This window comes from Epinephelus lanceolatus, chromosome 12 (genome assembly GCF_041903045.1).
Source record: "Epinephelus lanceolatus isolate andai-2023 chromosome 12, ASM4190304v1, whole genome shotgun sequence".
In the NCBI taxonomy this organism is placed as follows: domain Eukaryota; kingdom Metazoa; phylum Chordata; class Actinopteri; order Perciformes; family Serranidae; genus Epinephelus; species Epinephelus lanceolatus.
Window position 1 is genome coordinate 3956246 of NC_135745.1, and position 16461 is coordinate 3972706.

The 16461-nt window shown below is 39.3% G+C and overlaps 1 long non-coding RNA gene across 1 annotated transcript; it reads left to right on the plus strand.

Annotated features, from left to right (window-relative positions):
• Positions 1-3994: 3994 nt before the first annotated feature.
• On the plus strand, positions 3995-4874 carry LOC144464984 (uncharacterized). The gene is made up of 2 exons (XR_013492390.1): positions 3995-4222; positions 4611-4874. It is a non-coding gene; the product is annotated as an uncharacterized LOC144464984 (long non-coding RNA).
• Positions 4875-16461: the final 11587 nt, after the last annotated feature.

Consider the following 16461-nt stretch of genomic DNA (forward strand, 5'->3'; position numbering starts at 1 on the left):
CGTTTTTTCCCCGTTAAAGGTTTTTTTTGGGGAGTTTTTCCTGATCAGCTGTGAGGGTCTTAAGGACAGAGGGATGTCGTATGCTGTAAAGCCCTGTGAGGCAAATTGTGATTTGTGATATTGGGCTTTATAAATAAAACTGACTGATTGAGGTAGACTGACAGGTCTGATATGTCTTATTCACTCAGCAGCTGACTTGCTGAATGATGGCGAGTGGATTTAATAATAGTGATAATAATGATGATAATAATAATGATAATGATGCTCATCACAGTGACAGTGGCAGGACTACGTTCTTTAATTGCCACAGACTTCGGCAAATGACTCAATAACAATGGTAATACATGCAAAAGTGTGTGACCAAAGTCATGACGGCGTTACGGCTTTGTGACTTGGGATGTACGCCAAACGCTGGCTCCGTTATGCAGCAGATCCAGCTGTGTCGCCGTCATCAGGAATGGACGTCGCTTCACGTGACGCTACAGTGGAAAGGACGTCTCATGTCTCTTAAACCGACAATGCTCGCTCATCGCTCCTAGCGCTAGCTCCTCACATTTTTTCCTAGGTGGGAGGGGCTAAACAGCTAGCAAAGTCGGCTAGCAGTAGCACTAGCAGTAATTTAAGAGACTTGGGACGGACCCGAGATATATCTTTTGAAAAATGAGACTTCCTTTCCTCTGAAGCGTCACGTGAAGCGACGTCCGTTTCTTTTGACCGCGGCAGCTGATTACAGCTGGATCAGCTGTCAGGAGGCTTTATTAACAGTTATAGAGAGTATTAGGCTAATGGAGTTTGTGTCTGCACACACTTAATAGGCTACATATATAAAGAGATACAGGTACAGAAATCAGTAGCATAACAGCAGTGTTTTCTCTCTAACAATCACCTGCACATGAACAACAGCCTGCATACTGTATTCATAATCTGTCCTGTGTCCTGCTCAGAGTCACACGATGTGTTTATATGATTTATTCATTATTATCATTACTATTGTTATTGTTATTATTATTACTTGTGAGTTCATTATTCAATAACCCAGAATACGATGACGATGTCTTTGAACACTGGAAATTATTCATTAGGCCAAATGTTTCAGGGAAAATTAAAATTCTGTAACTCATCAACCCGACGCTCAGGAATGATCAGCCTCAGTGTGACTGAATGGAAATGACAATCACTGATGTTAAAGTGTTTCTTGCTGGTAGGCAGACTCTCTGACAGACAGACTCTCTGACTTCGATTCTATCCATAATTAAAGTTGATGACCGAAATAACAGATCATGAAGAGAATAGCCTAATATTTCTAATAAATGAACAAAGTCGTTTGTTTCCTTTTCTTGTTCAGATTTTTAACTGATGGTGAATCAGAGAACAAATAAAATATAACGTGGCAGTGATACACTGAGTTTAATCTCTTATCTGTCTACACTCTGTATGAAACTCCAGTGATGTATCAGATCAGTCTGATCAGCTGCAGCGCTGCGCTGTCCAGTCAATAACTGATATCCAATCAGGGGGGGTGTCGGTTAGTAAAAGACTTCCGCGAAGGCTGCAAGGCTATTCAAGAGAAGGCTGAGACAGAGCATGGATACCAAGAGGCGAAGCTCCGTTGAATTTTTGCCAACAGCCACTAGGGGCGCTGCCGCCATTTTGGACTGTTGAGCTTGGACTGTTGCGCCCAGACAACATGCAAGATGTCAAGGAGAGAGGAGAAAAAAAGTAAAAGAAAACAGTGTAGTGCAATTAACTGCAACAACTATCAGTGGAACACCCCGCACCTGGCCTTCCACCGTTTCCCGAAGGATCCCGACAGGTAAGAACTCCTGAGGTGTAAGTTTTAAAGTGTTTTAATATCAATTTAATATGCCAGTTTTGGAGGGAAGATAACTACATACTATATATATATAAATATATATATACAGTACAGGCCACACCTTCTCATTCAATGCGTTTTCTTTATTTTCATGACTATTTACATTGTAGATTCTCACTGAAGGCATCAAAACTATGAATGAACACGTGGAGTTATGTACTTAACAAAAAAAGGTGAAATAACTGAAAACATGTTTTATATTCTAGTTTCTTCAAAATAGCCACCCTTTGCTCTGATTACTGCTTTGCACACTCTTGGCATTCTCTCCATGAGCTTCAAGAGGTAGTCACCTGAAATGGTTTTCCACTTCACAGGTGTGCCTTATCAGGGTTAATTAGTGGAATTTCTCGCTTTATCAATGGGGTTGGGACCATCAGTTGTGTTGTGCAGAAGTCAGGTTAATACACAGCCGACAGCCCTATTGGACAACTGTTAAAATTCATATTATGGCAAGAACCAATCAGCTAACTAAAGAAAAACGAGTGGCCATCATTACTTTAAGAAATGAAGGTCAGTCAGTCTGGAAAATTGCAAAAACTTTAAATGTGTCCCTAAGTGGAGTCGCAAAAACCATCAAGCGCTACAACGAAACTGGCACACATGAGGACTGACCCAGGAAAGGAAGACCAAGAGTCACCTCTGCTTCTGAGGAAGTTCATCCGAGTCACCAGCCTCAGAAATCGCAAGTTAACAGCAGCTCAGATCAGAGACCAGATGAATGCCACACAGAGTTCTAGCAGCAGACCCATCTCTAGAACAACTGTTAAGAGGAGACTGCGCCAATCAGGCCTTCATGGTCAAATAGCTGCTAGGAAACCACTGCTAAGGAGAGGCAACAAGCAGAAGAGATTTGTTTGGGCCAAGAAACACAAGGAATGGACATTAGACCAGTGGAAATCTGTGCTTTGGTCTGATGAGTCCAAATTTGAGATCTTTGGTTCCAACCGCCGTGTCTTTGTGAGACGCAGAAAAGGTGAACGGATGGATTCCACATACCTGGTTCCCACTGTGAAGCATGGAGGAGGAGGTGTGATGGTGTGGGGGTGTTTTGCTGGTGACACTGTTGGGGATTTATTCAAAATTGAAGGCACACTGAACCAGCATGGCTACCACAGCATCCTGCAGCGACATGCCATCCCATCCGGTTTGCATTTAGCTGGACGATCATTTATTTTTCAACAGGACAATGACCCCAAACACACCTCCAGGCTGTGTAAGGGCTATTTGACCAAGAAGGAGAGTGATGGAGTGCTGCGGCAGATGACCTGGCCTCCACAGTCACCGGACCTGAACCCAATCGAGATGGTTTGGGGTGAGCTGGACCGCAGAGTGAAGGCAAAGGGGCCAACAAGTGCTAAACACCTCTGGGAACTCCTTCAAGACTGTTGGAAAACCATTTCAGGTGACTACCTCTTGAAGCTCATGGAGAGAATGCCAAGAGTGTGCAAAGCAGTAATCAGAGCAAAGGGTGGCTATTTTGAAGAAACTAGAATATAAAACATGTTTTCAGTTATTTCACCTTTTTTGTTAAGTACATAACTCCACATGTGTTCATTCATAGTTTTGATGCCTTCAGTGAGAATCTACAATGTAAATAGTCATGAAAATAAAGAAAACGCATTGAATGAGAAGGTGTGTCCAAACTTTTGGCCTGTACTGTATATATATATATATATATATATATACATACACATATATATATATATATATATGTATATATATATATGTATGTATATATGGCCTCTTGGACCATTTATATCAGAACTGATTACTGCTTTAGCATTAAAATATATCATATTAAGATAGCCTATATGATTATTATTATTCCATGTGACGTCACCATTAATGCGTTTCTAGTTAAAATATAGATTTTTTATTTTTTATTTTTTTGGTAGATTGGCTTATGGGGTGATTTTGAAGGAGTAATTAAGTTAATCTTCTCATAAGTGGATTATGTAGAGATGCCATCTAGGCTTTTCTTCGGGTTTTTTTTTTTTTTTTTTTTTTGAAGTCTAGGCTATATTTTGCCTTACAAAAACATGAAAAAACAGCTGTGACCAAGCTATCACGAGGTGAGTAGCATTGTAAGCATAATTAATAGTGATATACTTAAGTTTGTCTGTGTTTTTGTATGCAAGAGGGTCTGCTGCGGTCTGCTCATAGATATATATACATAGATGCCGCACCCTGGCTTGTGGGATGCGTCAATACTGCCGCCATCTTGCCTAGGTGCTCTGACCGGTTCAGACCCGTGTCAGACTCGGCAAAAATGCCACATTTTTGCTCTGCATTTGGGTGTACGAACGAAAGAAGTGTTAAAACCAAGCAGAAGGGAATAACATTCCACAGGTAAGAAGTTGTTTTACAATATTTTACTGTTAGGAACATGTTTAATGAGATAGCCTATATATCTCAAAAAGTGATCCTTCTTTTAAGCTAATCAAGTAAAGTAGCTAACTGTCCTGATCTGGTCCTAATGCCAAATTAAGCTAACGCTATGTCACACAACTTAAAGAAAAAAGGTTAACCTTTATATAATAACATTATTACTTATAAAATTATGATGCTTTGTCAAACAGCTATGTCGGTGTATGTGTTATTCCAAATTGTCAACTATCTGTTTCATGGCACCAACGTGACATAACGCAGCATAACGTTAGTAGTTAACTTGTGGCCTGAATTGCAACTACAAATTATGTGGAACTGCATTTTTCTGACACACTTATTTTGTGTGTAGTTTCCCAAAAAACACAGATAGGAGACGGGCATAGGTAGCAGCAGTGAGGAGAAAGGACTTTGTCCCGAGTGACTCCTCAGTCATCTGCAGCTGTCACTTAAGACCTGAGGGCTTCGACAGGACTGGGCAGACAGAAAATAATACTAGCTACCGTACACTGTATTTTTTGTAAATATGACCTAATAATGTAAACAGTTCTGTGTCCAGGCTCCCATGAGCACTGTGGTGTTATACATATGAGATTAAAGCAAAATTTTGTGTAAAGATGCAGCTCTAAGTCATTTATTTTCACTTGTACAAAACCAACATTTGTTAATCAGAATCTACATTGCAGCTCAGCACAACCCTGCTGATACACTATTTTTTGCACATTGTGTGACTTAAAATGTGAATAAACATTTATAGTCAAAATTAATAATTAAATGACATCATGTTGGGCATTGTACATCTAGTAAGAAAAAAAGAATATTTATTACATGGGGAAAGTTTAGTTTAATTGTGTTGTAGAACTATTACCGTTACTTTATCTACATAAGATCAAATATTTTGGTATGAAAAGCTGCATTTTTCATTTAACCAAGTATCCTGTATCATAACTACGTGTCTGACAATTGTAACAAACCAAACCGCATGAAAATCGGTTGAGAATTCAGCGAGTAATGATGATTTTAATCATAAATAATTTCCTGTCTCAATAGACATACATGCATTAGGCAGCGCGGCTCCACCTGGGCAAGGTGGCGGCCGCTTTGACGTATTGCTCCAATGGGGAGCACCGTTGAATGCGGCATCTACGTATATATATCTATGCGGTCTGCTGACAGTCCAAAATGGCGGCGGTAGGACGAAACCATGGGCGAGTCTGTTGCTATGGGGCGTTGTATTGAGCTTCGCCTCTTGGTATCCATGCTCTTTGCTTGTGTATCCTCGCTTCCCTCTCCACTGAAAGACTCCTCCGAGTGCAATTAACGTATTGAGACGTCCTACAAGATGGCGAGTCTCGATCGATATCCGGGTCAAGTGAACGAGGATAGAGGACGGAGGAGTCGAGGAGGGATATTGGGATGAACCCATTGTAAGGCGAGTGGGCTGCGGTTGGAGGAAGTGGAACTCGGAGACTCGGTTGGCAGTAGGATTGAAAATTGTTTGGCGGTTTCGCATAAACTGTACTTTGACTGTAGCGCCATGTCCTCGTCCTCAGGGGGAAACAGTGAGAATGAAATGGAGTGGATGATCTCTAGATCTGCTAGAATTAAAAGAGCGCTTAGAGATAGGCAAGAAAGAGCGAGGAGTTGGTCAGAAGAAAGTGAAAACTCGAAAAGTCATAACAAGAAGACGCGGACCTCTCCAATAAAAACAGTGCATGAGGAGCAAAAACAGAGAGATGAGATGAAAGTAATGATTGAATTTGATCGGGAGGGTGGTCATTTCCACCCGATCAAACTAACAAGAGCAATTGAACAGGAAATTGGTAAGATCGAGTTAGCAAAGCTGCTGAATAAAAAGAGAGTGCTAATTCATGCAGTGAGCAAACAACAGCAGGATAAGATCATTAAAATGACATTGCTAGTAGGGGAAAAGATAAAGGCCTATGTACCTGGAGCACTTGCCAGGTTGAAGGGAGTAATCTCAGGGATACCACTTAGTGTGTCTATGGATGACATTAAAAAAGAAGTCAAAGGAGGGAAAGTGATTGATGCGACCAGGATTAAGAGCAAAAGGGATGGTATTCTGAAAGACTCAATGTCAGTGATTCTACAGTTTGAGAACAGCATCCCAAAATCAGTGCAGATTGGGTACATGAATTACAATGTGAGAGAGTATATACCTAAACCAATCAGGTGCTTTGTATGTCAAAGAATGGGACATATTGCTAAAGAATGCAAAGGGAAACTACGGTGTGCACGATGTGGAGGGCAGCATGAGTATGGAAAATGTGGAAAAGACGCTCAAGTGAAATGCTGTAACTGTGGAGGAGATCATAGTGCTGCATACGGAGGATGCATAGTTCAGAGAGAAGCAAGGGAAGCTCAGAGAGTCAAAATAACGGAGAATGTCTCATATGCAGAAGCTCTAAAGAGAATAAGAAAGGAGGGAGCTCACAGTATGGATGTCAGTGGAAAGGGACAGAGGGATACAGTGGAGAGAGCAAGCACTCAAGGAAATCAGACCCAAATACGAGGGCCCTCTGTACCAGAGCAAAGTACATGCTCACATAAATGTAAAGTGGATGACAGTACCATGGTAGTGAAAAAAGAGAACTTTGTGGCTTTTATCTGCCATGCCATCAATGTAGCAGTAAACATGAAGAACAAAAGTGATAAAGTTAAGACAATTGTAGAGGCAGCAGGAAAATTCCTCGACATGAAAGAAATTAAAGCTGATCAAATACATACACTGTTGACAGTAGCAGAAGCTGCAAAAAACACCAAAGATGCGGCTTGATGCACTATTTATGGTTATACACATTCTTCAATGGAATGCCAGAAGTTTGTTAGCTAATGGTCAGGAGCTTAAAAGATATATTTATGATCTGGAAGTAGTTCCAGATGTTATTTGTGTTCAGGAAACTTGGTTGAGACCACAGATAGATTTTAGGATCCCTGGATTCAGCGTAGTTAGACATGACAGAGATGATAAACATAGTGGAGGAGGTTGTGCCACATTTATCAAAGATGGGTTGGCCTACAGAGAGATCACCTCACCTAAAGAGATAGAGTGTGTTGTAGTAGAGCTCTGCAGCTCATGGAAGGAAAGAAATTTGAAGATAATAAACTTCTATAATCCATGCAGGAACTTAACATGTGACATGTTTAAAGAAATAGCAGGTATAGTATATAAGAGAGAAATTTGGTGTGGGGATTTCAATGCTCATAACACCTTATGGGGCAGTAATCTTACAGACAATAACTGGAGTGTAGTTGAGGAAATGATGGATGAGAGAAATCTGGTTTGTATTAATGATGGTAAAGGAACCAGAATAAATGTAAACAGAGGAGCAGTATCAGTACTAGATCTTACTCTGGTGTCAGATAAAATGGTGAATATTTGTGAATGGTGTGTTAAAGATGACACTACACTAGGAAGTGATCATTTTCCAATTATTACCACAATAAATGATAATGTGTGCAAGCAAGAAGGGTATACAGTCACCAGATGGTGCATTAGTAAAGCTAACTGGGAACATTTTAGGTTGTGTTTTAAGGAGACTGCACACATGGTAACACTTGAAGGAAATATTGAGGAATGTGCTAGTGAAGTTACAGAGCATATCTTAAATGCTGCAAATCTTTGTATTCCAAAAAGAACAACAAAAGGTGGGGTAAGAGTAGTCCCCTGGTGGAATGACAAATGCAGCAGAGCAATAAAAGAAAGAAACAAGGCTCTTAGAATGTTAAGAAAGAACATGTCAATTAGTCTAGTAGGAAGGGGGGTCCCCATGGTCACGGTGGATTTCTAAATGAAACCTATATTTTTGGAATCGTGAAGGTCTGTAGATAATGAATTTTGATGTTCCCATCGCGAAAAAGGGTAGTCCTCGGAATTCCGGCAGAATTTCGAATTCCGTCAATCGGAATATATGGGAAAAATTAAAAATCAAATGTATCCACAACTTTTGAACCATATATTGTACAGAGACAAATAAACCATCTTTTTTGCATAAATTAAGCATGAGAAATCAATTAAAATGGTTATTTTAATGATTTAAAATGTATGTCTATGCGTAATTGGCTTTTCTTTGCAAAATTTAGCAGAAAAAATATGAAAAAAGCTATGACCTATAGGAAATCTTCCCAATTTGTCAGTATTTGGTGAGAAACATCAGCATTTTCATAGCTATAGAAAACTGCCCAGCACTCTAAGCTTTCATTTGATTGGTTACATGTTGCTGTAACTAAAAAAATAAAGTCTAGGAGACTGTTAGAGCTATGTCTACTCCCAAATTTGTGATAGACAGGTCAAAATGAGGGATAACCATAACTCTTGAATCATACATCATACATATATAAATGAACCAACTTTTTTAATGTAATTTTTTATTTTACAAATTGATTATGGTGTTCTCTTGATGACTGAAGTAGTTTTTATGTATTTAGTCCAAATAGTAGGGTGAATATGGGTAAATTGGGACACTTTATGAAAATTTACCTTCAACATAATTTCTAGTTATGAACCAAATGTCCTAGCCCATCATATCATACCATTCTAAATAGCTTGTGATCTCTACTGTACTATGTAGAAGAAAAAAACAAAGAAACATTAAACACAGGATGGATGACCCTTCACCAAAAACACACTGACCCACAACCAAAATTTCCAGGCGCTATTGGTAAAGTGGGACACCATATATTGGTGAACTGGGACACTTGCAACATCATTAATATCATGACTGGTACTCTAAGTGTGCAACATAATAATGTAAAAGACATAAGTCTTAGCTTTCACCCACACAAAAATGAATGTTCTAGCTACTATAGTTTTTGTTTTAGATCAATTTAAACAGGAGTATGCAAAACGTGTGGGGTGGCAGGGCAAGAGCTTGCTAGCTAGCTAGCATAAGCATCACGATTATTATTTTCATTACAAGCTACCTTAATTTGTGCAATTTAAGTAAATCTGTTGATATATCTAGCTAGCTAGATAACTACATTTATGAGGGATGAATAAAAGGGAAACTTATTTCCACCTTTATATTGACTTGAATGGTTGTCCCAGTTTGCCAATAACACACTGTCCCACTTTAACAATAGCATATTGTTAAAGTGGGACAGCAACAAAATGGCATTTTAAAAAAAGAGTAAGATTCACATGGATGTGATTTTTGAAAATTATGAATCACCATTACACCCCTTAACAAAATATATCACAATTACAAACTATCCACCAGTTTTCTTATTTCTAGAACACTAACATCTTTCACCTCAAAACGCTATGTCATTTTACTTACCATCTTGGTTCACTGCAGAGGGAGTTGAATATGGTGAGCCACGCCCCCAGAAGTGATGTCATCGACACAGAACCAATGTTTTTTAATCTCATACTTACCTATGATGAGCTCAATGATGATTTTTAGTAATATAAGTATACACACTATATCCCACTTTAACCATATTCTATGGGCTGAAATATGTGCCACCAGAAACTGAATTTGAATCATTTATATTTGAATTTGAATTTGAATTTCTAAACTTGAATAATTGCATTGAAAAACTGAAATTGATGGGGCGTCGGTAGCGTAGTGGATAGTGCCGGCGCCCCATGTACAGAGGCGATGCCTCGCTGCAGCGGTCGCAGGTTCGACTCCGACTTGCAACCCTTTGCTGCATGTCAACCCCCACTCTCTCTCTCTCTCTCACCCCATTTCAATCTGTCCTGTCCATTAAAGGCTAAAAGCCCCAAAAAAATAATCTTAAAAAAAAAAAAACTGAAATTGAATCACATAATTTGAAATTTTGAAATTGTATTGTTAATTTGAATCATTGCATTGAAAAACTGAATCTGAATAGTATAATTTGAAATTTAATTTATTTCTATATATCTTCACATTCAGTTCTCACAGTTCAAATTCAGTTCTCAAAATTCAATTTCAATTTACTGTGACAGACATCCGGGTAGTTTAAGGATGAAGGAAGAGCAATTGAGCGCAGATACACAGGACTCCTCTACGGCCAATCAGCACCTATGTTTTTGAGCACGTAGGAAGAAGCGCTCGCCTTGATCCATAGACCATAGACAATAGGCTTGTTCGAGATGAACTGCGCCTCGCCTGAAAAGTAGACAAGAGCAGGCGGCCGCAGCGGGGGGCAGTGACAAAAAGCTGTGGTGAAGTCGGACAGTTTCCCGACAGTTTCCAGCAGCCTTCAGTCCGTACAGGAAGTCACAGACACACGAACATCCTGTCTGGAATGATGTCAATTCATTAAAAATGTGATCAGACCCATCTATTAGTTTGTTCTCAGTCTCCAGTTGTTTTAATTATGATAGATTAATTTAGTAAAATGATTTACAGGTGATCTGTAGTTTATGTTCATGGTTTATCCTCCATTTGATGTGAATTCTCCTGTAAATCAGCATCATATCAGTTTGACCTGTCCCCTCAACTACACAGGCTGAATAAACTGTGTTTGACTATAAGGTTCATATTTTCAGAGGGGAAAAAAAAAAATACAAGACAACAGCTTTCATTAAGGCTCAGTCAGATACAGTCAGGGCTTCACATCTGACGTTATTTTAAGAATCCTCACATCCCACTGACCACAAGTTTCTGTGTTGCTAAATACTTCATTAATTAAACCGTCCAATATTAATATAGTACAGTAGACTCTGTATAGTTTATGATGAATGTATTCAGTCTCTGACAACTAAACTTCACCATCAGTCACACAACATGTTTTCTGTTCACAGAATAAACCTTCACATCAGACAAATACAATCTTAATCTTTAAAATTCAACAAAAATGAGTAGTTTATCTAAAACGTCATATTGTTGAGTCAACATCTAAACCAATCAGCTGTTAGATCAGGTGAGAGCCAGGCGGTGCAGTCACTGGAGAGCAACTGCAGCGCCCTGGCTCTAAAAACTGCAGCCGCCTCATTCTCGCAGTTTTATCGCCGTCCACTTTTGTAATACGTCAGAGCAAGTCGGGATGAAGTCGGACACAAAACTAACCAGCATGCATTGTACGCCGATCGCCGGTGATCGAATCTGCGTGTATTGTTTTTCGGCACTACCTTGTTCTCTATAGCTGATGTAACGCGAATTACTCCTGTGTGGGATCAATAAAGTTCTTATTTTAGCCATCTGAGAAGATCAAATACATTGTTTTTGGTGCCTACCTGTTTCCCAAGTATATTAGTGCGTGTGTGAAAGAATAAACGAGAGGCATTAACGTAAATTTCTTTGTAGAAAGGCACTTTATGAAATTAAGTCCATTTACTTGTATTAGTTTACAGCGCAGCCTTTGCCACATCCAATATGGCGGCGACGTTGACGTATCGCAGCAGCGGGCAAACCCACTCGATGCGGCGTCTACGTATATATAGGTTCGTTCGAGATGAGCCAGGCCTGCGCAGATTCGATCATCGGCGATTATACTATTCAGATTCAGTTTTTCAATGCAGTGATTCAAATTAACAATACAATTTCAAATTATGTGATTCAATTTCAGTTTTTTTTTTTAAAGATTATTTTTTTGGGGCTTTTAGCCTTTAATGGACAGGACAGATTGAAATGGGGTGAGAGAGAGAGAGAGAGAGAGAGAGAGAGTGGGGGTTGACATGCAGCAAAGGGTTGCAAGTCGGAGTCGAACCTGCGACCGCTGCAGCAAGGCATCGCCTCTGTACATGGGGTGCCGGCACTATCCACTACGCTACCGACGCCCCGTCAATTTCAGTTTTTCAATGCAATTATTCAAGTTTAGAAATTCAAATTCAAATATAAATGATTCAAATTCAGTTTCTGGTGGCACATATTTCAGCCCATAGAATATGGTTAAAGTGGGACAATGGGCAAACTGGGACAGTTAAGCTTAATCATATTTATCTGTATGCGTGTATACTTATATTACTAAAAATCATCATTGAGCTCATCATAGGTAAGTATGAGATTAAAAAACATTGGTTCTGTGTCGATGACATCACTTCTGGGGGCGTGGCTCACCATATTCAACTCCCTCTGCAGTGAACCAAGATGGTAAGTAAAATGACATAGCGTTTTGAGGTGAAAGATGTTAGTGTTCTAGAAATAAGAAAACTGGTGGATAGTTTGTAATTGTGATATATTTTGTTAAGGGGTGTAATGGTGATTCATAATTTTCAAAAATCACATCCATGTGAATCTTACTCTTTTTTTAAAATGCCATTTTGTTGCTGTCCCACTTTAACAATATGCTATTGTTAAAGTGGGACAGTGTGTTATTGGCAAACTGGGACAACCATTCAAGTCAATATAAAGGTGGAAATAAGTTTCCCTTTTATTCATCCCTCATAAATGTAGTTATCTAGCTAGCTAGATATATCAACAGATTTACTTAAATTGCACAAATTAAGGTAGCTTGTAATGAAAATAATAATCGTGATGCTTATGCTAGCTAGCTAGCAAGCTCTTGCCCTGCCACCCCACACGTTTTGCATACTCCTGTTTAAATTGATCTAAAACAAAAACTATAGTAGCTAGAACATTCATTTTTGTGTGGGTGAAAGCTAAGACTTATGTCTTTTACATTATTATGTTGCACACTTAGAGTACCAGTCATGATATTAATGATGTTGCAAGTGTCCCAGTTCACCAATATATGGTGTCCCACTTTACCAATAGCGCCTGGAAATTTTGGTTGTGGGTCAGTGTGTTTTTGGTGAAGGGTCATCCATCCTGTGTTTAATGTTTCTTTGTTTTTTTCTTCTACATAGTACAGTAGAGATCACAAGCTATTTAGAATGGTATGATATGATGGGCTAGGACATTTGGTTCATAACTAGAAATTATGTTGAAGGTAAATTTTCATAAAGTGTCCCAATTTACCCATATTCACCCTACTATTTGGACTAAATACATAAAAACTACTTCAGTCATCAAGAGAACACCATAATCAATTTGTAAAATAAAAAATTACATTAAAAAAGTTGGTTCATTTATATATGTATGATGTATGATTCAAGAGTTATGGTTATCCCTCATTTTGACCTGTCTATCACAAATTTGGGAGTAGACATAGCTCTAACAGTCTCCTAGACTTTATTTTTTTAGTTACAGCAACATGTAACCAATCAAATGAAAGCTTAGAGTGCTGGGCAGTTTTCTATAGCTATGAAAATGCTGATGTTTCTCACCAAATACCGACAAATTGGGAAGATTTCCTATAGGTCATAGCTTTTTTCATATTTTTTCTGCTAAATTTTGCAAAGAAAAGCCAATTACGCATAGACATACATTTTAAATCATTAAAATAACCATTTTAATTGATTTCTCATGCTTAATTTATGCAAAAAAGATGGTTTATTTGTCTCTGTACAATATATGGTTCAAAAGTTGTGGATACATTTTATTTTTAATTTTTTCCATATATTCCGATTGACGGAATTTGAAATTCTGCCGGAATTCCGAGGACTACCCTTTTTCGCGATGGGAACATCAAAATTCATTATCTACAGACCTTCACGATTCCAAAAATATAGGTTTCATTTAGAAATCCACCGTGACCATGGGGACCCCCCCTTCCTACTAGACTAAATAGAGAACCTTGTAGATTACAAAAGGAAAAGGGCTGTAGCCCGAAGGATAATAAAGGAAGCAAAAAAGGAAACATGGAGAAACTATTGTTCATCCATAGGAAGAGAAATAAAACTACAAAATGTTTGGGCAATGTTTAAGAAAATGAGTGGGGAAAAAAGTTCTGGTAAAATCCCAGCGTTGGTCAGTGGTCAGAGGTTAGCTATAGCAAACAAAGAAAAGGCAGATGTGTTAGGTGAGACATTTGCTGCTGTGCATAGCGGTGAACACCTGGGTGATAAGCATAGGCAGCAAAAGGAGAGGATACTCAGAGAACTTGGAGAGGTAAGGAAGAAGAAAGAAAGCTTTACAACAACACTAGACAATGCAAGAACTTAACGTAGTGCTTAAAGGTACTGGGTACACAGCCCCAGGGGAAGATCAGCTCTGTTATGCCATGTTCCAGCAGCTCCCTGAAGTGTCATTAAATAAAGTGTTGAAATTCTTTAATAAAATCTGGAGAGATGGAGATGTTCATAGTAGTTGGAAAAGGGCAATTATATTGCCATTTAACAAGCCAGGGAAAGATCACACTAACCCTAGTAACTATAGACCAATAGCACTCACGTCCCACCTGTGTAAATGGATGGAATAGATTCTTGTACACAGACTTTCCTATGTATTGGAACAGAGAGAATTAATAAAGGATATTCAGTGTGGGTTTAGAAAGAGTCAATCCACTACAGAAGCACTAGTTAGGGTAAGTAATGATATTGAAAAAGCATTAAAGATGAAAGAAACAATGGTAATTGTATTTTTCGACATAGAAAAAGCATATGATTCAATGTGTAGGGAAGGTTTACTTATTAAGTTAAATCAAATGGGCATTAATGGAAGAATGTATAATTGGATAATGAGCTTTCTCTCAGACAGGAGAATAAGAGTGAAAGTTGGGGCAGAACTTTCAAAAGAGTTTAAAATGGAAAACGGTACCCCACAAGGCAGTGCTATTAGCCCAGTGTTGTTCAACATAATGATAAATGATATTTTTGCAAATGTAGAAGGAGGTATTAGATCAGCTTTGTATGCAGATGATGGGGCCGTCTGGATGAGGGGGAGAAATGTTTCTCATGTGATGGAAAAAATAAAGCGAGCAGTTGAGGAAGTAGAGAGATGGTCATACCAATGGGGCTTTAAGATGTCAGTAAATAAGTCCTGCTATATGATGATCACAAGTAAGAGAAAGATTGAGGGGAGAATATAACAATGTATGGTCAGCCACTAGAGAGGGTGGCTGAATTTAAGTATCTGGGCCTATGGCTTGACAGTAAGTATTCATGGAAAAAACAATTTGAGTTCATGGAAACTAAATGTAAAAAAGTCATTAATTTGCTGAAAGCTGTGGCTGGATGTGACTGGGGGGCAGACAAACAGGCTCTTCTTGACATGTATAGGGCACTCATGAGGTCGATACTTGACTATGGATGCATAGTGTATGGTGCAGCAGCTCAAACATCATTACATAGATTGGACAGATTACAGTACAGAGAATTACGTGTATGCACGGGAGCCATGAAGACTACCCCCATTAATGCTCTGTTAATAGAAGCAGGAGAGATGCCTCTGGAGTTACGGAGAGAAAGGGTATCATTAGCTTATTGGATCAAGCTTAAAGGAAGTGGGGCAAAGAATCCAGCTGCACAAGTTCTACAAAGCTGCTGGGAATATTCCAGGTTTCAGAGGAAAGGGTTTGGGTGGACAGGAAATGAATGGGCCAAAAAGTATGGGATAGATAATTTAGAATTCACACAGCCCAGTCCAGTCAGTATGGTCCCTCCATGGATCTACCCTGAAGCAAAGGTGGACATGAATAAGGATAGACCGATACATCGGCCGGCCGATATATCGTTTTTTACTTGTATCGGCATCGGCCGATACGCGCGTGGGTTCACAGATTTATTTTTCCCTGGCATGATTTACAGACAGGCATCCACGGGCAGCTCTGTGTTGCCGGAAGACCCTGCAGCGCACATGCAGCGTTACCCCTCCCCCACTGGCAGAGTGGTGAAAGCAGCCCTGGAAGCTGCTTCAGGACAACGGTAAGTTTTAAACTTTCAAAGCCTCTAACTGTTAAACAGTATCGGCCCCAAATATCGGCTCAAGAAAATCGGCAGTCCATAATCGGTCAACGGCTAAGGGTGATGGAAAAAAATCGGTATCGGCATCGGCCCTAAAAAATCCATATCGGTCTATCCCTAGACATGAATGTTTGTAATATGAAGAAAGAATGGCGACTGAGTGAAGTGGGTGAAAGAACTAGTGAATACCTAAGAACTAGGTATTACAACTACCTCAAAATATTTACAGATGGATCTAAGAACACAAAGGAGTGTGTGGGAGCAGGGGTGCACATACCATTATTTGGAGTGAACATTTCAAAATGCCTGTCAGACCACTTGTCAGTATTCACAGCAGAAATGGTGGCTGCAATTATCAGTCTACAGTGGGTGGAGGAGGTCAGACCAGATAGGGCGGTGATATGTACAGATTCAGTTGCTATTTTGAAAGCCTACAGTCAAAAAGCATAATCAGGGAAGATTTGTTCATTGAAGTACAGCACAGTTTGTTCAGACTTCACAGGGG